Here is a 24,212-nt window from a genome sequence, read left to right as displayed (position 1 = left end):
TACTCCATGCACGAGGGAGAACGGCCAAGGTAAGCTCAAAGGTGAAGCATAAGCAACAGAGAATAATCGAGATGCTTCATGTGAGATACTGTTTGCCCTCTGTGCTCTCAGGGAACTGCCCTCTGCCTGCCAGCAGCAGTGACCTTAGGGACACAACCTTTATCCAGTCTCGTACAGGTCTGGGCACGGCGATCTACCTGGCCTTCACACTTGATTCCTGTAGCAAACTGCAGCTGTGAATTGCAATGAAAACCATGAAGCCCAGCAAGCCCCAGGTGAGTTTCTAACCAACACTGGTTCTGAAAAGCATGTCACTCAGCTGCTCGGTGCAGGACAACTGCCTAATTCCATGCTCATGGAACGACTGTCACAGCCTTCAGCCACCAGAACAGGTGGCACACAGCCTCTCCCTCAGACCTCCAACCACCAGAAAACAGCACTAGAAGTGCTGAAATGAAGAGACTGTGCCCGTTAGTGGCTGCATTTGATTGTCATGGAAGGTTTCGTGAGGGACATTGCTTTGGTGGAGAGAAAGAATTTAAGACTTAAAGCCATCAAGAGAAGACTGCAGGTCTCCTCTTCATCCTCCACCAGAAGGACTAACATGCACCAGCTAAAAACCTTTCCTTACACAAAACTGCCACGGGGCCAAACAAGCCCTGTGCTCTCCCCTGCCCCGAAAGCTTACTCTGTACGTCCTGCTGCAATTCAGAGATGTGCAGGGCTGAATGCTGGCAGTGGGACATACGACAGGCCGAAGTCTTCTCTTTCGGTTTGTTGGCGTTGTAAAGAGAGGCTGCTACTGCAACGTCTTACGCTCACTGGTAACCTCCTGAGTACTACGGAAGTTTCCGTTAAAATTCCCTGTTTTGTAACTTATGTTTTACCTGCAGATGCCAAAGTGAGAGACAACTCCTGTGGCTTTGCATTAGGATATTAATACAGAAAGGCTGGGATTGCTTTGGGCTTTCCACCACCTTTCAGAAGTCCTGCAACTACACTGTGTAAACTTCCCAAGGCAAACAACATTCCACACTGCTTTCTCCTGCAAGCTTTCAAGTTGTGACCCACGTATACCAAAGCAATCTGAATCTTTTATTAAGGAGTCTGATGAATATTTCTCTTAATTAAGCCAACATGTAAGAGGAAATAACTACTTGTAGCTAATGACTATATCACTTTAAATAAGATACTTGCAGTAACATATTTCAATAGTATGACAAACGGCCTCTAGGAATTCAGTCAAATTTCTTCAAGTTAATATCCCTTCTGAGAAGTTATGAAACAAATACTAAGCTGATGTTAGCAAGCTATTCTTTCTTATTCTTAAACATATTTGCAACAATTTAAGAAAGTGCTTAACTAAATCATCATTTGTAAGTTAAGGCACTGCTTGGGACATGTATTTTCATCCCAACTGTATGTTATTTTACCATTTAAAGCAGGGCAGTGGGACTGGCGTGCCATTAAACGCTACCACGTCAGCTCCCGTGTCCCTCGCGCCCAGGCACGCCAACACAAGCAGCCTTGTGGTGAGCTCCCCGAGCCCACCACCACTGCCCTGGGCCCACGCCCCCAGCTCACACATTTTAACAGCGCCCAGGGCATTTCACTCCCAACACACGCAAGGCAGACAATTTAATTTAACTAAGCAGTGCCCACAGCAAGTCCAAGAGGCTGTGGCTTAAGCGTGAGATCGATGTTTTAGAAGACTTCCAGTTATGAGTAAAGTTCCAAAGAACCCAGGAAATTTATTACATCCCTTGCTAATTTATTTCAATGGTTAATTACCTTCAGTAAAATATTTACAGCTTGTTTACAATGTGAACTTTAATAATTTTGACTTCCAGTCATGATATTTTGTTACACATTAGACTGCAATAATAAAGGCCCTCCAGCAATGAAAACTGTTGCCACATAAAAAAAATAACATTTTTTTTTAGGAGAACTGCCTTGATTATGAGTCTTGGCCTCAGAAGGGAACTTTACGCAGTCTGGGAAGCACATCTGCATTTCTTAGCTTGGAATTCTGGTTCATGTTCAGCAGTACAAGCTGGCTCCCCCCACAAACACCACGTCTCCACAGACGGGGACAACATCATGGTAAGAATGCAGCCTGGCCCAAAACCAGCTCACAAGGCAATGGGCACAGGGCACTTGGATGCACGGTGGCTGAGCTGATTCCTACCGAGGGCAGCAAGGAGGGACAGTATCACAGTATACTTCACCTGAAAACATTAAAAACCTTGAAATAGTTCAGACACTGCCATGAGCGTTGCTTGAAACCAGGCCTGAGCAGATCTTTTATAGGCAATCAGCCATTATAACCACGTGCTTCGCAGTCCCAGAAACAAAAGCTAGGTTCCCTGTGACTTCCGTTAGAGGTTACCAAAAGCTAGGTTCCCTGTGACTTCCATTAGAGGTTACCAAGTGAGACTACAACAGCCAGGAGAATTCAGCTCTTCAGTAATTACAGCTCAGGAGGTAACAGAAACAATATGGCTAAGGTTAATATGGAAGAGAGGGGAGGAGCAGAAAAACAAACTCTACTTTTCAGCAATATCTTCCTTACTAATAGGAATTAAAAATACATTCCAGGCTCTGTTGCAAATTAATACAGGGACCCATGATGAAGCCACAATGAAGATGTTACTATCTCCTAAGGCATCACAGCTACCCATCTTTAGATCATCAGAATGAACTATTAGCTCATTTGTTTCCCTCCAGTGCTTTGCAGGAACATGAGATTTTTGCCCATTAGGAAATGGAGAACTTATTTATGTTGCAAGAAACTAAAGGAAACCGGAGCAGAGCACAGTGTACAGACCAAGAGACACACACAGGTTACTCCTCCTTCATTTGGGGGGCAGCAGGAACAGGACTGAAATTGCATCCAGACACCTCTACCCTGCCTCAGAAGAGCCACCAGGGTGCAGCAGAAGATGGAGCTTGCCAGCGCAGGGCATGCAATGACCACTGCAGGAAGGCAGGAGTGGCAGGGAAACACAACACACAAAAAACACTTGGATGCAGAGAAAGAGAAAAGATGGGAGGAAAAGGAACTGCCCCAGCCTCTCAGCAGCTCCAATGCACTGTTGAAGACACCTGTTTTTTTTTACGCTCTGTATTAAACCTAATACACTGTTAATGTGTATTTAGTAATTATTGACATGAGTATACATCGGGCTACAGGTATAGATATATCATTAAACATTTGTGTCCAGAAGTATTTTCACTGAAACAGGCTCAGTCTGTTATTATACAAAAGTTATAGGTGCCTCCCGGTATGATCCAGTTTGGCCCAAGTATACACAGAATAACAAAATGCGTATAAAGAAGCTCTCAAGATAAGGAAAGCATCATGTGTGTTTTAGTTCTGGATCTCAAGGCACAATACTTAAGAAAAATACCAGGAACACTCAACTCGCAGTCATATTCAGTATAAATTCAAAAGTTGAATGTTAAAATATGCTTTGATACTTAGTTGATAGCCTGTATTTGAAGAGCTCTTTAACTAAATAATTATAGCTCTGGAACATTCTTCTTTAGGTCAGATGAGTTTCCCCATCTGCAAAAAGAAGGGCTTCAAAAGCTTGAGTTCCTCCTCACTTTATCTGCAAGTATCACTGCATTCCGTACATCACATTAACTGAAACAAAACAGCTGATGTTTTGGGTCATCTAATTAAATGTAAAGTACACACTTGTATCTCCTTCACAGACTCGCAACAAGCCAAGAACAGAGATACAACAGAGGAACCAGTTCCTACCCTTCTCCACATGCAGCAGGCCATTTCATACACAAACTACTGACCTCCTGGAAGAGACATGCTTTTGACAAACAGAAAAAGACAATTATTGCTCTCTCCAACTACCCCAAGGAGGATGCAGTGGGGTGGGGTTCGGCCTCTTCTCCCAAGCAACAAGCGATAGGACAAGAGTCAAGTTGTGCCAGGGGAGATTTAGGTTGCATATAAGGAAAAGTTTTGTCACTGAAAGGGTTGTGAGACGTTGGAACAGGCTGCCCAGGGAAGTGGTTGAGTCACCGTCCCTGGAGGTCTTAGGAAACATGTAGATGTGGTGCTTAGGGACATGGTTTGGTGGTGCTAGGCTAACGGTTGGACCTGATGACCATAGAGGCCTTTTTCAAGCTGAATGATTCTATGAAATCAGGTGTGCTCAAAAAATACAGTTGGTCCTCGTCACAAAGATGTAACATGGTAAGCGAACATGGATTCACCTGAGGTTAATGCATGTCCTTCTGCAGTGCTGGACAGCTACTCCTCCAAGGGAAGCTGTGTTGCTAAAAATCAGCCCCCTGCATTTTCTTCCTCTGCTCCTTTTTTACTCTTCCCCAGTAAGGCGATTTTTGAGAAGTTCAGAAGAGCCAGAAGCCTTAAAGCAAGACAGTCATACGCCTTTTAGGTCAGGGAATAAAGATCCCTGTCACCCAGGACAGAATCAAGATGAGAGCTGTGTGATACCTTCAGCCCAAGATCTGAACCAGGAAGCCCACAGGGCTGCGAGCTCACAGAAGCACAAGAACCTCGCTAAGAGGCAGAGCGACAAATTCATACTTTGGCAGATTCTCTTCAGAAGGAAATTAGGATTAGAATTCTAGCAGAGATGGAAGTCAAGGAAAATAAGACATTTATGGTAAAATTAAAATAGCTAGGAAAAAAATACTCTAAGAAAAAAGCAGCTGGCTGTAACAGGAAAAAAGCTCTGCAACTGGATGGCGCATTCACGCCAAGATGGAAAATTCATACTGCTGTACTAAAAACACCAACAGTTAATGCTGTAGAAGCATAGCAAAAAATCCTGAAAAACAGCCAAATAAATCCATGATGGGGAGAAAGCATTATGCTCATTTGTACAGGTAGAGGAAATAACCATTTAAAACAATTCCAAAATACTACAGATTTAGGAAATAGCGATCTGTACCTTCCATAACCCCACTTAAATGTCCCTACCCATGTAACCTACTTAAAACCAGGTAAGTGTAGATGCTACTTTTAAGGAGCATTATACTTTCCGTCGTACTAACAAGGTGGCACTTTAAATAGTGCTGTTAAAAATGTGACAAATACAATTTAAATTGTATTATAAAAAAATGCAACTTGAGAAAAAGTGTTGGCTTAGTTCTGCCTTTCCTAGAGCCGTACTTTATTTACACAGGAAAAAAAGATGCAAACAACAAATCCTAGCTGTACAGTTAACAGCATGCCTATTATTACTTTGGCATAGTTACATCATATTTAAGTTAGCAGATCCAATTAGGTCTGTGCGACATAAAATCGAAGACAACTACCATATGGGTATTTCCTTTTTATAATGTGTTGTTCTCAGTAAAACAAAATAAACCCAACGCACTAATTAAAGTAAAAGGCCATTTAAAGATTTTTAAGGCCAATCATGTTATTTCTCAAAGAAACAAACTAGTATCCTGTGAGAATGCTGGGGGGGGGGGGGGGGGGGGCGGGGGGAAGGGTGAACACAATGTGTGCACCCAGTCCACGCACTCCTAATTTTCACATTTTGTTTACAGGCTCATGAAAGTCCCAATTAATCTCATCAGAAAACAGTCTTTCAATGCACATTTTCTATCATAAATCTAAAGCAGGCACATTTGACATTACATTTCCAAATCAATGGGAATTATTTGGTGAGGAAAACAGAGAAATCTTAAATTGCAGAGATACCCATGAGAGCAGCAAGGATAACAAGGAAAGCAAAATGCATAAAACCACTTGTCTGATGCGCTAGTGACCAACAATGTGCTGCTGCAGATGTAGTGGCACTGAAGCAGAAGGCTCAGGAACTGCTGGCTTGAATATGCCCGTATGGGCCACAGTCCCAGCTCTTAAGGATGGGTACAACTCACCCAACTAAGACTCAAATCCCTGGAGTAAAGCATGTCACAGCACATACGATGCAAGCAGACATCTGCAACTTCTTGTGATCAGAAGCACCATGGAAACAGCCAGCATCTCATGCTTTCCTGCTCCAATTTATTAGCAGCTTCCCCAAAACTATGCTGGATGCACACACTCATATTCCCAAGCTTGTTTAAGTTTCCAAATTTCAACAGCTCAGCCTGACCTGTGCAGCCTACAGGCTCTGCCAGAAGAGAGCAGAGACCAGCAAAGCCTCCAAAAAAAAATCTGCAATTTTAGGCAGTGAGAAAGGTCACTGAAGAAACAGAAGAGCGATGTCTCCACACATTGCTGAGGCAGTGATCGGAACAGCAGCTTTTAAGCCACAGATGCCTTGTTACCGCCACTGTAAGGCAGCACTTGAGTTCCAGTGATTTCTGCAGCCACGAACTGCACTCCTGTCTCATGGGTGGGATGAAAGATGACCTCGAGGTCATCAAAGAATACGTTGTTATTCATCTCGCTCAACCCAGCTACTGCATTTAAATAAGCTGTTAAAATGCTCAGAATTAAAGGACTATCAGTGATTTGGTATCTTTACATAACAGTATACAAAGAAGCTCACGTGGTGAACGCCTCAACTGGTTGACGGCAAGGTTTACCTGCACCAAACTGCCCATTTACTGGCTCTGACAGTATTGAGAGTAATGTGAAAATATTAAATATAAGGTAAATGAGTAAGTAACTGGAAGATGATACCTCACAATAAATCTAAAGGAACTGGAAAAACAAATCAGGTCAATGACTTTAATGTCCTTCTCAAAACGGTTTTCTTACCAATATGACTAATAAAGATTACCCGGAACAAAAAATAATTTGTGCGTGAAAATAAAGGCAAACATACATACTTACAAAGCTAATAAGAGCCACATAAATCTCTGTTCACAACAAGTATGTATTTTTTAAATATGCCCGGCAGCTTTAGGCTAACACTTATGATACCTGAAGACAAAACCACGTGTTTCAACTATTCAAGACTGTTCATTCAGAGTTTGCTCGGAGCACAAATTAGCCCTTGGATGAACAGTGACAAACCAGCAGATGGTGCAACGTGTTAATAGTGTTTTCTCATTTCCAAAGCAAGGAGCCACGCACAAATCCAGCCCAACTTCAGCCTCCTGCTACCTCCCCAGACAAGGCACCCCCAGGGTTGTCAGAGCGGGCTGGGAACAACCACTGCCATCACCTGCTCCACTCACATCAGTGGCCCTGGGCTTTACCACAGCATTATGAGGAGTTCAATAAACACACAGATGCAAGTGTTTTAACGAAGACCACCCTTCCTTCAGAACACAGTGCAATACTTTAGACATACTAAGAATGCATACATATGTGTGTATATATATATATATACACACACACAGCTTTCTACTATCACCTTGTCATCTCTTGCTGGCCATACTGACAAGGTGCATGTTTGAAAACTACTTACAGAAAACATTCTGATAGAAGTTCATGCATATACTATCCAAAACTCAGCTAGCTACCTTGAGAAAATTTGCAACTCTCCCCTTCAATAAACCTGTGCTTCTGACAGCCTCCTCCTAAAAAACACTTCACAACTATATTGCTAGATTACATGACCGTAATTTTGAGTTATTTATGCATTTGCAGGTTGCACATACATGTAACCACTATGTCATTTCAGAAGAGTTGGGCATTTCTTAAGTTCACGTCACATTCAGCTAACGTAATGCAGATGTTAAAAACAAGCCTAGGAAGGCTTTAATGCAGAAACTAGTTAGCTTACTGCATCTTGCATAGGTATCAGTGTATCTAATTAACAAGAATTAACTCTCAGCTTTTGTGCCTCCCCAGTTCCTGGGTGCAGCGCCTGGATGGGCACTGTGGGGGCTCCACATGAGGCTCCCTCAGAGTACAACACAAAGTTTAGAAACCATCTCGTTTTGCTCATTAAAAGTTGAATCCATCTTGCTGTGAAGTCTGTGCTATGCTATTTTGGGGGGGGTGGAGGATTGGAATTTTTAAAAAAGTGTTCCATTTCCTTTTTTTTCTTTTAACAGTTTCATAAGCATCATTTATAAATTACAAACATAAATGAAGTTACATCATCTTTACGTTTCTATACAGAAGTCTGACTACTCAAGGCTAAAAAAAACCAGTGCAGCAGATCTCCAGAAAGAAGTCCTTCAGACCTCCCCTCTGAGTAGGCTGCAGCCAGAAATGTTACTTTTCTCTGCCAAAACCACCTGAGCAATCCCTATACAGCTTAACATACAAGTATTCAAAACATCACTTAAAGGAAAAATAAAAAATAATAATAATCAACATTCCCTGCTTTTCACACACACAAAATCAAGAACCAGAATCTCACTCTAAAGGATCCCACTGCTTTATTCCCCTGGCTGTTACATTACCAAAGCCCCCCCCCTCACATCACCTGAAACCAGATCTTCCAGAGTTTTAAAAATCTTCAGATTTCCTCCTAGCAGCAGGAATTCAAGTCTCCTACTTCCTAGCTCCAGCTTTAACATGTTTTCTTGCAATGCCAAACGAGTCAGCCCTTTTTCACTGATAAATAGGCAGCATTAATGAGCCCTACACACTGCACATGAGGGGGTTTGCTGGTGTGGTTTTGGTTTTATTTTTTAGGGATGGGGTGGCTTACTTAACTCCTTGCTTGCTTTAAGCATTGATCAGTCTTTTCCTAAGAACAGCCTGAGAACCACTACCACATTTGCTGTGAGATAATCGTAACATTTCTGCACACATTCAAATGACTCTAGGTTTAAAGACAGCGAGAAGAAACTATGTTTGTAGAAAGAAGTAAGGATTTTTGATAAATAATATAAGTTTTAAAATATTTAAACCTAAAGAAACTGAGCAAGACAGTTTAATTAGGAACCACAAGATTCAGCCATCAGCAGACAAAATCAGACAGACCAATAGCCTGTAAAAAACAGAGGGATGTCTGTGAAACACAAACCAGGAGAGTGCGGCTGGAAGAAACAAAACTGCTTTGGCAGCATGAACAGGCATGGAGGGCAACCTAGCCTCCACTATCCACCCTCTGGCCTGTCCCCAGAGTCTTTTGAGCCAACTTGTTGGGTTTGTGTCAAGGAGCTGAAAGACTCTTATAGCAATATTTAAACTTTTGAGATTCACTTCAGTTCTGCATAAAGTCCAAGACCCTAATATGCCTAAAAATAAGAGTAGTCTTTTGCACTTTTGTACATTGCTCCTATTTCACTCTCAAAGATTCCATGGCACAAGGTTAAAGGAGTAATTTTCACCTTTCCCTCAGCAACACTTACTGTATAGAAATGCACAAGAATTGCCTGTTTGGCTGTGCTGTGTAATTCAGGCCTAATCCACGCGAGAAAGCACTACAGGAGTTCAACAGGTGAGTTCTGCCAGCAGAGCTGACAAAGTTACCCTAGTGGAAAGCACATGAAAAGCAAGGCTATCTGGATTTCCAAAACATACCTGTATATCACCTATGCATCAGTTTCCAGTCTTCTTTGCTACTTTTAACAGAGGTTTCCATGTGAATCAGGCCCATCCTCAAAAAACAGCAAGTTGTGGAATTTAAGACACTTGTACAAATGCTGCTACTTGCTTTATTGGTATTTCTGAGCAACCAACCATTTAGAAACACTTAAAAGCAGCTGGTGGACCTGGAAGAACTCAGAAACCAAGGAACAGCAGCAAGAGCCCTTACCAGAACCCCAGGTAATTTGAGTTTTATTTTGAATTTGTCAGTGTATGATTTAAAATTGTTGGGTTCCCAGAGGTTAAGCATTCTGCAAAAAATACAAGAATACACAGCAGGATTTGCACAGACTGTAAATGCCAAAACTATAAATCTTAAAAACCCATAATTTGTTTCTTCTCAGCCTTTGAGAATTAATGGGATTATTAAATGCAGTATATCAGGAACGAGAAGAGTTTAAGCCTTCATTAATTTATGAAACATCTGATTAAGCAGCATTGCCTGTGTCACTCCATGCAATGAAACTGCCTGTGCAGTCTTCCTAGAAATAGTTTTAACTCGAGGTTACTCTCATTCATGCAACATTGCTGCTTTTTAGGACATGTTTTTAACATCAATGTATAAAACCAAGACAACAGCAGCCTAATAAGTCACTGTAGTTTGAAACAAACAAATAAACAAAAACCCTCAAGAAATGGGGAAGTTTTCCAACCTTACCATTAACGAAGAAAAGAATCCAAAGCCAAATGCAACTGCATCACCACCTACTGGGCAATGATCAATATGGTCTTAATGCTGGATCAGTCAAAAAAAAGTTGAAGGTGACATTCTGTGATGAAGACTATGACAGCCTCTAAGATGACGGATTATGATGTGCAATTTGAATCAGCATCAACCAGTCATGACACAGGAATGCAGTCCAAAAAGGCATGGTATTTTGAAATGGCAATATCAGGAGTGAAATTAACGGCACTACCATGACTTGGCTCGCCCTCAACTCCAAAGCGCTTTGCAGGAACTGACTCCAATAATCAAAATGGAAGCAGCTGAGTAGCACCTGAAGCTGAGCACTGCACCATCAGCCCAAATGCAATGCATCTGGTGAAGCTTCAAGACTTGCCTATCCTCAGGAACTGTGCCAGGGCTTTGCAAACTTGTTTTCACAAGAACAGACAAAAGGAACATACACAGATATAAACCAAAATAGCCCTAGGCAAAGAAAACACAGAGTTATCTCATGGAGGCTTCCGAGGGCACTCTCTATAGCTACAAATGACTGAAAAAGGAAGGGAACTAATTTCCATTATCTGCTCTTTCCACTCTTCTATTAATGACAGATCTCTGAAGGGGGCCCTGTGGACAAGAGAATTTAAAAATTTCCTAAGCACCTATTGTAAGCGCTGTGGGGAACACGCAGCCATCCCTCACAGTACCTTCACCCGTCATGAAAAGACAGAGATCTTGAGCATCTTTGAAAATACTGAGTTCAAAACCAGCGTGTTCTTAACTGAAGTGGTATCGGAAATGCAAAAATAACCACATGCTTCAGTGTCCTGGATCTTCAGTGGAAATCACCGACTGACAGAACAACCTTTATTGAAATACCTGTGACATATGAGGCGTTAGCACTTGACTGAAAAAATACCCCCAAAACATAAAAACAAAATCCCCAAATCCAGTAACAGAAGCACAATGGAAAAAAATAAAGTTTTGTTTGTTGCCAGATTTCTCATTTTAAAAAGAAAAAAAAAAAAAGGCAAGAGCATTCATTTGGGGGGCTTACTTCATGCGAGTTTTCTCCTTTTAAATGAAAACCCCGCTGCCTGAGAAACATGGAAGGAGAAGTGAGCTTGCTTTTGTGACCTGCGTGGGCAGAGCAGAGGGAAAGATGGCTTCTTGCAGTACTGTTTGAATACTAATCACAATTAGGGGAAGATGAGTGCATCTTCACCCAGTGGGAAGATTCACAACAACTGCATACATGGTATGCGATTAGCAACTGTGAAATGCTGCATTTACTACAGTGCTCATTTTGGGAAATAAGAAAAAAAAGAACTATGTTAAATGTAAATGTGAATTAAAGTAACCGACAGAAGGAACTGCTTAGCTGGAATTTAAACATTACATTACTTTGAATGTAGCTTGCTGTATCCAAATCACATGTAGAAATTCAGAGGTGGGACTGTCAGTAACAGACTACTGAGAGCAGATTTGAGAGAGGCAGGATGGGGAGCACAGGTAGATGGTACATAAGACCTATACTGCTTAATTGGAAGTGGAATTTGCACTCAGAGTGAGCCATGAAAAATGGCTTTGCTATAAATAGGAGTCTACTGTATATTGCATGAACCGCACACCGCACTGAAATCCTGAAAGGAAGCAATTGCTGCTTTTTGAGCTTAAAACCATCTCAGGGAGAGACCCTAGGCTGTGCAGAGCTAAGGCAAGAGAGGGGAAAGAAAGATTAAGGGGCACGTAGCATCAGCGATGCTGGTACTTGCTATACCCTTCTTATTCCCACTTTGGAAAGAGGCAGGGAGAGGCCATCTAAGCTCACGGAAAAAATTCTCAGGAGGGGAGGACATGCAGAAGCAGAAACCACAAGGAACAGGAAACAATAAAGATAGTACTGAAGAAAAGAAGCATTTCCAAATGAGCTTCTCACAGATTGCTGCTTAAATGTGATGTGTATAACAAGGATTTAACAATCTACTCCTTTCATCATAAGTCACTCAGCAATGTCCATATGAAAGATTTAATCAGTGCATTCACGTATATACAGAACATACTGGACTGAATGACACATATTACATTAAAAATACGTATCAAAGTTTCTCAGATGCTACAGGGCATGAAAATGCAATGGAGGTATCTGAAAGCAGGAAGTGAGACTACAGAACACCTCATTTTTCTAGGCAGGAAAACAAAACGATATTTGAAAGGAATCAAAGCTGTAGGAACAAAATGATTTCTGATCTAATTTAAAGGATTATCTAAAAACTTAATAATCTCTGCTTGTAATTAGATAAATGGCATACTCAGATTGATTAAGCTTGTCATTTACAGTAGGAGTACACATTCTTCTTCTATATAAAAACAAAGAAACAAGAATGCTCAACTGAAATATTCTTAAATTGCGAAATACCAGCAGGTCAAAGCTGAATGACCAATGGGTACATTGTTAACATATGGATACCATCAAAGTATTTTGGATTGGCCTGAAAAGTTGGTTTTGCACAGTACTGATTTATCTTTCTTAAATTTAAAAACAAACAAAGGAAGAAACAAAAAGCCCGTCCTTTTCCTGCCCCCATTTCTAGGTAGCTGTCTGCCTTTGTCATCCCAGAGAGGCACGTACAGCCAGGCTGGAAGCATGACTTGCCGTTACAGGTTGCTGCTTCAAGAAGATATTGCCATGCTGATCTCATTCATCAGTGTGCCTCGCTAATTTTGGTAAAGAGCAAGCAAGCAACTGTGGGAACAACAACAAATGAAGACCATCCATTTAGCTGTCACCTTGACCGATTTCAGTTTCCACTTAACTGTTACCACCTCGAGTATTCTCATCTTCCCCAGGCACTTCCCCAGAAATGCAAATGCCGGATCCCTTGAGCTGCCTACAGGAGCCTGCCCATCCTCAGCAGCTTTGGAAGTGGTGAAAGAAGAAACACAGCCGGCACATCGTGCCAGGTACAGATGCTGTTGTATACACAAATTATTATAAGCCATCAGGAAAGTATGTGTTATTTTCCTCAGATTGTGAGAATAACCAGTAATATACTACAACAACTTTCAGGCTGGGCAGTTCACAGATTTGGTGCAGATGTACCCTTCTATCTCTTCCAACCATTCCATTCACACATGACCCTAGACTGTTTCTTTAACCACCACTAAAAAGTCTCTAACAAAATCACCATGCAAACTTTGCAGATGTGTAAAAAGCATTATCCTTCTAGTTGAAAGTTCATACACACAGATCTAGCCCCAGAAATGATAGGTAACAAAGTGTTTCCCCTCCTTTGGGAAGAATTTTGTGAGTATTTTGTTGCATCTCAAAAGCCTTAAATAATAATAATAATAAAAAAAACACCCTAATGCATTGAAAATGCTGAAACTAAGAAAAAAAATCATGAGTTATATCAACACTACTCAGTTGGAATGAGACAAGACAGTACATTAGGACACTGAAGACATTAACATAAGCCTAATGCCATTAAAGGCTAAGAAAACCTGAGTTTTCAAAGTGAAGGATTGCTACTTCTATTAATAGGCAAGAGGCTGCATAAAACTTTAGGATCAGCAACCTGTACTGACTCACTCCTCTGCAAATTTTTAATTTATTGACAAAGAAAACAATTGCACAGGACTCCATACAAAGTAAAAGACATTTCCACTCACATCTGCTCTGGATGAGCACGATTCTTCAGCTTACTTGCCTGTGTTAGACAAAATGTCAATAGCTGCAATAATAAAAAGTTACTTTGGGAGCAATGCCTTATCTCTTGAGTACAGCAAGAGGAGTGATTCACGAGAGTGTAATAGCTTTGAAACAGTCACGAGGCCAGCCACTTATCCCAGACCTATCCCTTCAAAAACAACAACAAAAACTCCAAACCTCTTCCCCCTCCCCTTGCCAAAAATTCTAAAAATCATAAGCATAATATAGGCATTAAACAGTCTTGGAAGAATTAGAGTACATACCACAGAAAAAAAATAGAGTTGAAGGTAAATGTTATAAGGTTCCATTTGATTGGCTTTATATCATCAACACTGAAGTATGTTAATAATTTATGTTAATGTAAGGCATCAGAGCAAAATATTCTGCACCCCTTCTCTAAAAATACTTATGAAACATTATTACTATCCTTGCTATGAGAAGAAAACTGGGGTTTTGCTCATAAATTTAGTTGGCCTCCTAAAACATACTAAAGCAGCAGCTTTTCTACATTTATTTTATAAAATACTGGTCACTGAATGTGACTGATTAACTGTGAACAGAAAATTTGTATCAAGTGCATTGCAGATAAGAAAAAAAGCCATGTTATGTGCTTTTCCTTTCCCATAATGTCATACTTACTCCTAGATATTCTCAAGTGCTCAAAATCATTACAAATCATTGCATTTTCTTTCAAGGAATTTATGTATATTTAATGACATTTCAGTGCTAATAAATGAGCAGATGAGGAATCATGTTTTTAAGAAATAGCTGGAACTGCTCCAAAATCCTCTTCTGGAGACCACTAGACATTATGCTACTTCCTGTAACCTGCACTTTGCAAGAACTAATTTTCCTGGAATTTTATACAGCTTATTATTACATGTAGCACTCAAGACTCCTTTTTCCCCAACTCTTATGAGAAAATATGTCCAAATTCTTGCTTGCAATTGTGATAGAAACCCAGTAGGGATAATAAAGTTCTTTCTCCACTCCCACAAAGAACATTCCAGTTCCAAAATTCTTCAGAAGAGGGGAAGTAGGAGAAATGGACCAAGCACCAGCCGAAGAAACTGTTGGAAGGGCCAAGTATAAAGCAGTGATTGCACAGCACTCCTCAGTCAAAAACCAACAACGGGCACATCACACTTTTCAACAGGGAGATGGGTACAACAATGAATGGTTTATTCTCTGAGCAAACCCACACAATTTGCGTAGCTCCGTGTTTTGGCCAGGTTATATAAAAAGGAAAATGTATTTATGCTTCTCCATGATTTTGAAAACTCTTGCCATTTCTGAAAAATTATGTATCTGATATTTTAACTTTAATATTCTAAGTCTAATACCTAGAAGTCACTAGAGTACTCTTCAGTCAGCTGATCTGGGTCATAGCATAGACGTAAAAAAAACAAAACTCTTCCAGCCATGCACAAACAGGAGTACACACAGAAGCATGTATTATACATATGAGACAATAAACACTGAATTTCCTTTCCACTTCTCATATTAACACAGTCAGAGGATTCAAAGAAATGGCATTAGAAGGAGAATGTATTGCTCTATAACAAAGTGTGAACTCCACCACTTTCTCGTCATTTTCAAAACAAATTATGGAACAAAATCATTCAAATTAAGGGCAATTACCATCCTAGCTTCCAGCAGCTAAACAGAGCCAAATGCCAGGCAGCTCTCCTCACGATATTCCTGTGGAGCGATAAAATGCATTCATCTGGACCAGCCTGCTTTTGGGTTTATTCACAAATTTTATTTCTTTCTCCCCCTCATCGTCCTCTGTATCCTCCTCCTCCAACATGATTCATCTTTGCATATTCTTCCCATTCCTACTGCCCTTCCCTTCTCTTCAAATCCTCACACAGCTCTCTTCAAGAAAATGAGAAAAAAATAAAGTATCGGATCCTTTTCTCAAGTTGCAGCTTCCTGACAAGGGCTTGAGGTCACAGCTAATAGAAACTAAGGACCTTCTTAAAAGCAAGTACACCAAGTCCGAATAAAACTCGGGACGTATGGCCAGTTCTAAAGACCTAAGTGATCTTCACCAATCCACTGTTTCAATATCCAATCTGATCAAAACTATGAAAAACCACTGCGGTAAAATGTCATACCACCCAATGATCCTAGCCCAAGACACCGAGGAGCTGTGCTGGTCTCTGCAGAGAGCAGTTCCAGGAGCATGAGGCAGGCACCGATGGGATTTCTGTGTCCATACTGCCCGAGGTGCCAACAGAACAATGGCAACTCCCTGCATATCCCCTGCTGTAGAGCTAACCGAAGTATCAGTGCGTTCCCCTATTCCAGGAAGAAAAGTATGAGAACACAATTGGGGAAAATTCTAATTAGTAACAGTGATTTCCTTTTTATGTGGAGACATAAGAGTCTACCAGGTTTTTGGCAAAACAGTATTGAATGTGAAAGTTTTAACTAGCTGGTTACAGCCTATAATTCAGAAACTCCTCCTTCTATACAAATCAATACTTTCAAACAACGTTACTGGAGTTGGTGCTATAGTGCTCTGAAAACATGTTCAGTGGATTTCTGCAGAATTCATATATTATACTGTTAGTAAAGACACTTTTTTTTTTCCAACTGATGATATCTCAGAGGACATACCCTTAGCAAGCTTTGAATACATGGGTATTCTGAATAAATCTCTCAGAAATCTGACTGTAAAGTATAGGATACTAAATAAACCTTCCTTCCAAATATTAACATAAAGAGAAGCTTTTCTCAAACACATAATTTGCACTTCCATACGGATTCAGTGATCCAGAATCAGAAAAACGTCACTCGGCCACCTCTGTAAAATAACAGGAAAGCATTCATTAACTGGACTTACTATTAGCATGACACAGTTCATTAAGTATGCTACTGTCTTCATTGGTACAGGAAACTGTTTATAATTCTGCTGGACGTGCTCAAGCTTCCCTTTCACTAGGGCTGGAAATGAAAGAAACTTCCAGATAATGCAAGCCAAACATCTGGCACATTCAGAGAACACTTGCATGCTAATGATGGTGGGAGAAGTAATATCTCTCATCAGTTCATTTCATAACAATCATGTAGGTTGTGTGGCGAGATAGGAAGTACAGAAACCTTTTTTCTTTTATTTTTCCCCTCCCCATCGGGTGCTCAGATTTGTCTCACTGTCTGTGCATATCTACTGACACCCCAGATGTCTGTGAACTAGAAAGACTACATCAGCACTGCCACTACTTACTAATTTTACATTCCCGCAGGTCTGCTGAAGGTAAGTTCCATTTCTCAGGGGTTATAGGTAAACTTTTGCCCCTGGAGTATGACGCCAATCCAAGACCATTTCCAATTGCACAAAGCAAGAGTTCAGCACTTGCTTGTGCTACCAACACTGCTTGGGCTTTGCACACAAGTGCACAGCTGTGGCAGAGACCCCAGCACCACCTGCCCCTCTGAAAGCCCTCAGCACTCTCCACAGTGCAACTGGTAATGGTGTGAAACCTGCTCAACCACCAGCACCCGGTGGGAGAGGTGTAACGGACCCTGGGACAGGACCTGGAGCTGGAGCTGTCCCAGGCAGTGCCCAGAACACACTACATCCCTGCTCCCTTCAGCGAGCTGGAGGCACAGAGGCAGCTCAAGAGGGTGCAGAGGGAGGCTGATGACACTGCTGGGAAGCACTGCCCATCAGGACAGGACCTAGCGGGGTTCACCTGACAGCGAGTATGACCTACTGCAGCCTCAGTACCGCCTTATTGCATTTAGGCTTGCAGCAATTGCTGCTGGGAATTCTGACCAGCTCCTCTTGTAGCACAAGATGACCCAGGACAGCCTCTAGCTCCTCTGGTGGCCTGGGGCAGGACACAGGCCTCGGGGCAGGACACAGGCCTCGCAGTGCCTGTGGCAACTGCCCAAGGTGCAGGCTGCAGAGCCATTTGCAGCAAGTCTCAGACTCCGCTGTGCCCGCCTCACCCAAGGGTGTTCACACAACAGCAGAAATACCAGCTAGGGTCAGGTTAATGCAATGCTACTCTCTGGCTTTATTTAACAGTGGGCCTAAAAATCACTTGCCAGTGAACAGTTTCATGTCATGCAGGGGGGCAAAGCTGGCTTTAGTTGTAAGTAGAGGTATCTGAAAAGTGACACCGCTGCGCTATACGCCACATGGCAGTGTTTTTGCACTGAGCTAAGTCAATGTGAGCAGGTACAAATAAGAGTTATGCCAGAATATCAGCTACAGGTCCATGCGCAGGATGGTTCGTGTTGTGTTCTCAAGTCCCTGATGTTGGTCCAAGGCCAAAACAGCAGTAGGCCTTGGATCAATCAATCATCTTTCCTCTGGAGAGCTCTGTAAACACTAGTGCCAGCCTTGAGCTATGTCTAGTGTGCAACTCATCAGCTGAAACAAGTGTAGTAATAACCATGGTCTACCACGGCTCATAAATTGCTATGTGGACTCCACTTTCCCGCTGATGCTGGGAAATCTGGGAGAGTCTAAGCTATTACATTTTAAATCACAGGGCCGTAATTTCTTATCCCGCTCCCTGCCTCTAAGGGAATTGTTGCCTATGGTGTGTTCAACATTCAGCTAAGGCAGAATCATACCACAACAAAGACCAGGAGGCAAGGTTAAGAGAAAAGCACATATTCTCTTGTTTGCAGGTATGCTCGGGACAAGTGAGTACAATAGATCTTTGGCTGCATCTCAAGCAGTATGTGTAGCATGAAGATTCATTTACAGAGGCAAAACCAAATCTCACCCTAGGCTCTTTAGAAAGCAAATTGGACACTGCATGGGTCTGATGTGGTCACAACAGTACAAATTAAACAAGCATCCAAGGGTACAGAAGCAGACTGAGGCATTCACGTCTCACTTCCACTGAGACCCACAGGCCACTTTGAATCAAGCCAGCCCAAAGTCCACTGTATCTGAAAAACAGAGGGCTGTCAATCCAACCACATCACTTCACCAGCATACTGTCATCCTTGTACCCCCTCACGCATACGTTTGGTGTGAAGTACACTGCACAGAGCACCTCACCTGTCCAGGCCACACAACACTAACCACTTGGGCAAGTAGCAGCTCTTATGTTTTGTTCAGGACAGATAAATCTTTCACAGCCATGCACAGATGGCCAGGCAAGGATGAATAAATTCAACATGGCACTGGATGTCTGCTAGCTGTACTCCAGACCCACCTTAGGAAGAGTCGACACCACCACAACTGATAGCTTGGTGGCCGCTTCACCTTGCATTTGGTTCTTCAGTACAGAAACAGAGAGATGATTTTGTCTGGTGTATTTCCTGTGAGGTTCATGACTTCAGCTAGACTGTAATTTGCCCGGTTTTGTGACTGTAGACCAGAAATGATAAGCTATCCAACATGCTGGTTACTCAGAAAGAGCAGCCCTGAACAGTTTTCTAATCTATTTACAAATAATCTGGGCCAAGCTGGTGTGGTGAGCTTATCAGGCAGCAGTGATTTCAAAGGTGCAGCACTACATTCTCTGATCAGGATGCTCCAAAGCATGCAGAAAATTGAACGTAAGACACAGAAGCAGTGGTGAATACAGAGTTATTCTCAATACACAATATTACTAAAGTAGCAGCTGCTTGGTAGGCAGGGAGGCCGAGCAGGGAACTTCTAAAACAGTCACCAAAGGATCAAGTGTGCTAGAAAGTCATTACGAAACTGTTAAAGGGAGGATACAGTGTGAAAGTACATCACCAAATTAAAATCAAGTGTCACTTATTTATGAACCAAGTATGTAAATTTATGGACCAAGAACAGCTCTGTATCCCATCATCAGCTTCTGACCCATTGTATCAAACAGCAGCTGTTTTACTTGGCTGTTCCTGCTCTGTGAGTGCTGTGATTATGACCATATTCAAGGTGGGACTTCTCCAATTTTTTACCATCTGCTAACTTGTAATCAAAGCCTGCTTTCCCAGGACCAGCAGTGTAACAGGTCCAGAATGCATCGTCACAGCTCAAAAACATGGAAGCACTTTGCAGTGACATTAGAAGAGCAGTAAAAACAACAGCAACAATCCTCCCTGCAATGTTCCAAGCTCTTCTTCCGCAAGCCCAAAGAAATCCAACAGCTGGGACTGTCAGGTGTGCACAGCTTATAGACTGTGTCTAGACCAGGAACTTTAACTTCAGCTACCCAAATTCTCCTTCTGAAACCTAGAAGCATCCTGACCCGCAGATGCAAATTGTAACAGAACAAATTTGTGAAAATGAATCATCGAAAATCAGATCTCCAAATAATCGTGTACAATTTGTCACAATCCTGGTCTACTCCTTGCTCACTCCTTTGGTCTAATACAGGGTAAATGCTTAAAAAAAATGCAAAATTAATCTCATTTATAATTTTATCTGTGTTGGTATGCTGGGATGGAGAAGAGTACTACCAAGCAATAGTAGTTTTGTGGAAATGCAAAAAGAGTCTTACCATCTCAAATGTCACATGGAAAGTAGATTGAACTTACAGAATCACAGAATCATCTAGGTTGGAAGAGACCTCCAAGATCACCTAGTCCAACCTCTGACCTAACACTAACAAATCCTACACTAAACCAGATCACTAAGCTCTACATCTAAACATATTTTAAAGACCTCCAGGGATGGTGACTCAGCCACTTCCCTGGGCAGCCCATTCCAATGCCTAACAACCCTTTCAGTAAAGAAGTTCTTCCTAATATCCAGCCTAAACCTCCCCTGGTGCAACTTTAGCCCATTCCACCTCACCCTGTCACCAGGCACGTGGGAGAATAGACCAACCCCTACCTCGCTACAGCCTCCTTTAGGGTACCTATAGAGAGCGATAAGGTCACCCCTGAGCCTCCTCTTCTCCAGGCTGAACAATCCCAGCTCCCTCAGCCGCTCCTCCTAAGACTTGTTCTCCAGACCCCTCACCAGCTTCGTCGCCCTTCTCTGGACTCTCTCGAGCACGTCCATGTCCTTCTTGTAGCAAGGGGCCCAAAACTGAACACAGTACTCGAGGTGCGGCCTCACCAGAGCCGAGTACAGGGGCACAATCACTTCCCTAGACCTGCTGGCCACACTGCTTCTTATACAAGCCAGGATGCTGTTGGCCTTCTTGGCCACCTGAGCACACTGCTGGCTCATATTCAGCCAGCTATCAACCAGTACTCCCAGGTCCTTCTCTGCCAGGCAGCTTTCCAACCACTCATCTCCCAGCCTGTAGCGCTGCTTGGGGTTGTTGCGCCCCAGGTGCAGGACCCGGCACTTGGCCTTGTTGAACTTCATAGAGTTGGCCTCAGCCCATCGGTCCAGCCTATCCAGATCCTCCTGCAGAGCCTTCCTTCCCTCAAGCAGATCGACACACGCACCTAACTTGGTGTCATCTGCAAACTTACTGAGGGTGCACTCAATCCCCTCATCCAGATCATCGATAAAGATATTAAAGAGGACCGGCCCCAGTACTGAGCCCTGGGGGACTCCACTAGTGACCGGCCTCCAACTGGATTTGACTCCATTCACCACAACTCTTTGGGCCCGGCCATCCAGCCAGTTTCTACCCCAACGAAGCGTACACCAGTCCAAGCCAAGAGCAGCCAGTTTCTTCAGGAGAATGCTGTGGGAAATGGTGTCAAAAGTCTTACTGAAGTCAAGGTAGATCACATCCACAGCCTTCCCCTCATCCACCAAGCGCGTCACTTTGTCATAGAAGGAGATCAGGCTCGTCAAGCAGGACCTGCCTTTCATAAGCCCATGCTGACTGGGCCTGATCGCCTGCTTGCCCTGCAAGTGCCGCGTGATGACACTCAAGATAATCTGCTCCATCACCACAGTTCCACAGCCAAACCACCAGTGGTATTCAAAAAGTAAACAATTTCAGGAAAGAAAGAAAAAAAAAAAGATAGCTGAATTTTACTTCAAAAAAAAGGTGTAAGACATTAAACTGCTATAAAAGTTCAGGAGACATTAAGTGCTTTTTAATAGAGCTTGCAATTCTTTCTGTATTTCGTGATACTAAGGTTTTCTTCCTGAAAGCTTGGAATTCGTTCTAGATTTTTGCACTGAAACCTTGCAGATATTTCTCTGTGAAACCAACAGTTAATGTCTACTCTGCAAGAACTTGCTGGCAATTTAGCTGATGGTCTACTCAGCTAAGTGGAACTTGCATTAAATCAAGCGGGGCACCACCAAAACAAGGACTGGAGTGCAGACATACAGACTGCACTGAACGGCTGGAGATTGTACAGTAGCTAACATAAATATATGCATGTTATATATGTGTATATATATATATATGGAGAGAATATACACTCAGGTACAAGCACAACAATAACATGGTTCTAAAACTGTGCAGTCTGAAAGGACTAAAGCAGGATCTGAAGCTTAGAAATACTTAGAAATACAGGCCTTCAGACCCGACTGTGAATTATTTCAAACAACAAGCTCCAGGCTCAATTACACCTGCAAAACAGAGGAAGCCCTGGTGCAACCACCTAGCTTGATCTTATTATTTCTCCAGACATGAGCATAGTGGATATTCTCTAAAGGCTTTCCAATTTGAGAAAGAGATACAAAGCCAGAAGTGCCCCATATGGCAACTTCAATATTAGTTTTGGTCACAGTCACTCTGGGAAGAGACGATCCAGTCAAATAGTATTTGACTGCAGTAATGCCATAAACCTTGAAGCACCACGTAGATCGCTGTAGCGTTCTTAGAGAAGTAGGGACTATCAGAAAGTGTGCCACCATTGGAGATTTCAATTTTCCAGATACAAAGAGCAAAGAATACTGTCGGCAGTGTAATTTGTGTACTCTCACACGCAATTGATTCAGTGGATAACCTTTATATCTGTAAGAAATAAGGTTAATTCATACTCGATTTTCAGAGAATTCACTCACAGTAAACTGCATTTGAATGGTAATAAACTGATTAAATAAAATGGAAGAACAAAAGAAAACAGATTTGTAATTAAGGCTTATCAGCATTTGTTCTGAAAAAAAATAAAAAAGAAAGAAATTAAGAGAACTAACTTGAAAAATCAACTGAATTGAGGAGCTCAGCTATCAGAATATGAAGAATATGTCCAAACACAATGTTTTCCTGCTTTTGATAGCTTTATAAAATTTCTTCAGTATTACAGGTATGGAAAGATCAGGAAAATAACACCTTAGGCTCCCATGCAGGACATTTTTGACCTTATTGTTAGTAAGGGTTTTAATTAATATTTTTACTATGGCATGGAAGGAAGGAGATAAACAGTGTAAGAAAAAAAAGTAAGATACACAAGGGGAAAAAAGAGGAAATCATCATAAAGTGGAATTAAAAACTTTAGGAGCCACTAAAGAGTTGAACCCCAGGTTTTGAAATAAATGGCACACAAAATTGAACACCGCTAAGACATTTCTTTTAACTGGGATACTGCATACAATTAAAGAGTAGGAAATAAATTATTCATGTTTTAAGTAAAAGAAGATTTTTCTACAACCCTATAAAACTCACTTCAGTGGCACAGAGACCAAGTATTCTTCCCTTCCAATCTCCTTCCAGAGACTTGAAAGCATTGCAAAATGTGACCAAATTTAATATGGGTTTAACAAAAGGTAGCTTGTGACAGACTAACCTAAGAGATTACTTCATCAGATAACATTCTCCAAAAGCTGTAGATCTCATTAATTGGGATTTTAGCAGAGCATTCAGCAGTGTCACATGGGAAACTGTTAGCTAAGCTGCAACCAGCACAGCAATTTTGAGATGGGCGAGCATCTGGCTCAAGGGGACACAACAGCAGAAGTCCCTAAAACTTAAGTGATTATTAGAGAGTCATAAGAATCACTCTTGGAACTGATCTTATTAAACATTTCCCCTAATAGCTCTGTCGCTAGCATTAGGAATAGGCTGATAACACAATACAACAGGGATACAGATATTGGAAGAGAGGACATGGGTATTACACAGAAATAACTAGAAGCTCTGAAGAAATGAAGCAGTAACAGGACAAAGTTCAGTAAAGCACAGCACAAGGTCACGTACCCAAGGGCTACAAGAGGTTTCCTGGTATGCTGTGTGCTTCCCGGTGAAAACTGCAAAGGAGGACAACTAGCAAGTTATAGTTAATTGCAACATCATTATAACAAATAATAAATGCGATCTAGGTGTAAAAAAGCAAATGTGACCCTTGGACCCAGAATGTATTTCCAACATAAACGAGAAAGCAACAGTATCACAGAACAAAACACCAATGATGTGTCCAAATGAATGTAATGCACAATTTTCTTCATTATATAGAAGAAAGCAGAGTTTGAGATGAAAGACATCCCCAAAAATAAAAAAAAAGATAGGCAAGACACCGGCAAAAAAAGATTTTTGGCACAACAAATGGTCAAGACTGTGTTTGCCCTGGAAATGAGC

At 41.8% G+C, this 24,212-nt stretch overlaps 1 protein-coding gene across 27 annotated transcripts in view; it reads right to left on the bottom strand.

Annotated features, from left to right (window-relative positions):
- The window catches only part of PCDH15 (protocadherin related 15), a 539,977-nt gene that overhangs the window by 382,402 nt on the left and 133,363 nt on the right, over positions 1 to 24,212 (bottom strand). The window contains exon 1 of one of the 27 annotated variants that reach the window (XM_080598432.1): positions 10,107 to 20,751. The exons of 25 other annotated variants lie outside the window; for them this stretch is intronic. The gene's annotated coding sequence lies outside the window, so the exon portion shown is untranslated. Of the gene's footprint in view, positions 1 to 8,336; positions 10,086 to 10,106; positions 20,752 to 24,212 lie in introns of those variants that run through there. One more of the 27 variants, XM_080598436.1, reaches the window with a different exon arrangement.

This window comes from Anser brachyrhynchus (assembly GCF_964034855.1).
Source record: "Anser brachyrhynchus genome assembly, chromosome: 6".
NCBI classification, from domain to species: Eukaryota; Metazoa; Chordata; class Aves; order Anseriformes; family Anatidae; genus Anser; species Anser brachyrhynchus.
The sequence above is the reverse complement of the archived record's forward strand: the minus strand, read 5'-3'. Positions and strand labels throughout refer to the sequence as shown.